The sequence below is a fragment of the Rhinoraja longicauda genome, chromosome 37 (assembly GCF_053455715.1).
Source record: "Rhinoraja longicauda isolate Sanriku21f chromosome 37, sRhiLon1.1, whole genome shotgun sequence".
In the NCBI taxonomy this organism is placed as follows: domain Eukaryota; kingdom Metazoa; phylum Chordata; class Chondrichthyes; order Rajiformes; family Arhynchobatidae; genus Rhinoraja; species Rhinoraja longicauda.
Window position 1 is genome coordinate 3,562,661 of NC_135989.1, and position 2,580 is coordinate 3,565,240.

General features: G+C 57.7%; 1 pseudogene; it reads right to left on the reverse strand.

Annotated features, from left to right (window-relative positions):
• Positions 1–398: 398 nt before the first annotated feature.
• LOC144610683 (anoctamin-10 pseudogene) lies at positions 399–2,276 on the reverse strand (annotated as a pseudogene).
• Between the last annotated feature and the right edge of the window lie 304 nt (positions 2,277–2,580).

The following is a 2,580-nucleotide window of genomic DNA, read 5'->3' on the forward strand; positions in this document are numbered from 1 at the left end:
TTCAGGAGAAATGTAGAAATATTTTCTATTCTGTTTGTAGTTTAGCACAATCCGCAGGCATTGCCACTTTCATTTCTCTGCACATCTTGTATATGTATGTGACAAATAAACTTGACTTGACACGAGTTAGAAACATAGAAAAAACATAGAAAATAGGTGCAGGAGGAGGCCATTCGGCCCTTCGAGCCAGCACCGCCATTCATTGTGATCATGGGTGATCATCCCCAATCAGTAACCCGTGCCTGCCTTCTCCCCATATCCCTTGATTCCGCTAGCCCCTAGAGTATCGAACTCTCTTTTAAATTCAGATGCGGGCCAGATGCTGGACTAAAATGCTGAACTAAAAGAGGATTGCTTTAATGATTCTGAGGGTTGTTTAGATACTTCTGAAGGGCCGCTCATCGGCACGACTCGTTGTTGAACATGGCCCTTCTGCACTCCAGCTCGATCTTGTTGAGCTTGATCTCCATGTCGGCCGGGATCTCCGGGACAGCCATGCGGAGCACCCGTTGCATGCCGAAGAACCCGTGCTCCAGGGCCACCGCCAGGAGGAAGTAGTGGAGGTCGGGAAGGTCGGAGAAGAGGTTCCGGAACTCCGGCGACATGCTGATCAGGCCACAGTTGGTGATGATGGCCAGGGTGGTGAGGTACTCGAAGGCCACTCGCCAGGCGCCGATGTTGGACGAGGGGACGGGGAACTGGCGCTGGAGGACCTTGCCGAACTTCATGCTCTCCAGCTTGATGCCCAGCAGGTTGTTGAGGAAGCTGAAGGAGCCGGCCAGCGGGTACACGCTGGAGAAGAGCGAGACGTAGCCAAACTTGATGAACAGCTCCAGGTAGTCCTCCAGCATGCCGTCCTTGGAGTCCCGCAGGTTGGCCTCGGCTTCGATCAGCTGCAGGCCCGGGTTGGCCGCCGGCAGGCCCTTGCTCAGCCTCAAGAGCCGGAAGGAGGTCACAGAGTAGGGCAGCAGGTTGTCAAAGAGCTGCCCCACCACCTGGTGGACCAGGAGCTGGGCTGAGAGGATGTCCGCCAGCAGCTTCAAGTCCTTCAGGTAGAAAGCCACGTAGTAGTGCATGCCGAAGTTGTTGATCAGGTAGAAGATGAGGACCTTGGCGATCAGGTGGTTCTCGTAGGTGGACTGCAGTCGGTGGTTCTCCAACTCCGTCACCACCTTGGCCAGGAAGAGGTAGACCCTGTTGAGAACTTCCACCGTGATGCTGTAGACCAGGATGGGCATGTAGGTCAACAGCAGGCTGTGCACGGACAGCTCCTTGGCATCCATCTCCCTGGCCCTCTTGTCGGCCTTGATGAACATCACGATCAGGGCCACGCTGACTCCCAGGCTCCCCACCAGGAACGGGACCGATCTGAACGCCATCTTGATGCTCCGCTGGCGGTCCAGGGCGGCCGGCTCGCGGACCGGGCCCGCGCCCAGCCGGTCCTCGTAGGCGGCCCGCACAGTGTCGAAGCTCTCCATCTGCCTCAGGGTGCCCCACTTGAACGTCAGCTCGGAGCTGCGACGCTTCCAGCCCTCCAGGAAGACGGTGGACCACAGCATGTTGTACAGGGCGCAGACGAGACAGCCGCCGTAGTCCTTCAGCTTGGTGACGTAGAAGAACAGCTCCAGCAGCGTTCGGAAGGCCAGGCCCCAGGTGAAGTAGCCCAGGAAGCTAAAGTACAGCGCCACCGACTCGCCAAAGTAGTTCCTCAGGGCCTGCACCGGCTGGTCAATCAGGTAGCTGCGGTTCCTCCACAGGGTCTTCAGCTTCTCCAGCTCCTCGCGGTTGTGCATGGGGTAGAGTTTGGTCAACAGCTTGGTCTTCCACAGGACCTCGAAGATGGGCTTGCCCGGTTGGAGCCTGGGCCTCAGGTCCCCTGGGATTTGCTCGTCCTCCCGGGCCTTCAGGTTGTCCAGCTGCTGCTTGATGATGTACAGCATCTCGGCCGTGGTCAGGAGCTCGGTCTCCGTCTCGCGGAAGCTGGCGCGGTCGGCGAAGCTGAAAGGCCGCAGGCTGCCGTCCTGGTAGGTCTTGACCAGGGCGGCCTCCTCGGCCCCGTGCAGCAGCCTCTCCAGCGTGGCCCCCACCAGCAGCACCGTCCCCTTGGCCTCCGACCGCTCCACCATCTTCACCTTCAGCTCCGCCCCGCCCGAGGAACTCGGAGCCTCGATCCGGCCCATCAGCCACTCCACCGTCTCCTGCTGGACCCTGGGGGCAAGGTCGAGGACAACCAGGGCCAAGGGGAAGGCCGAGCTACTCTGAGAGTCATCGTCCATCGGACACCTTAGTTACTGCTGCCAGCCCCGGAGATCTTGGTGCTTCCGACCGATACTCTGATAAAGAGAAGTCCACCAAGGCAAGCCAACCTACTGCATGAACTGAGATCTTTTTATACCTAGCTTTAGTGTACATTGCTGTTCGGTTGAATTTTCATTTCCTTGGGATTTGAGTGGATTCTGGAGGATTAAGGCTTCACGAGCCATCAACTAGTCTTGTTTGTGATGTCGTTGGCCATGTCATCGGTTGCCATTGTGTTTACTTTCCTTCTGGGGCAGTGTTTGGCTTTAGTGAAGGTCGACA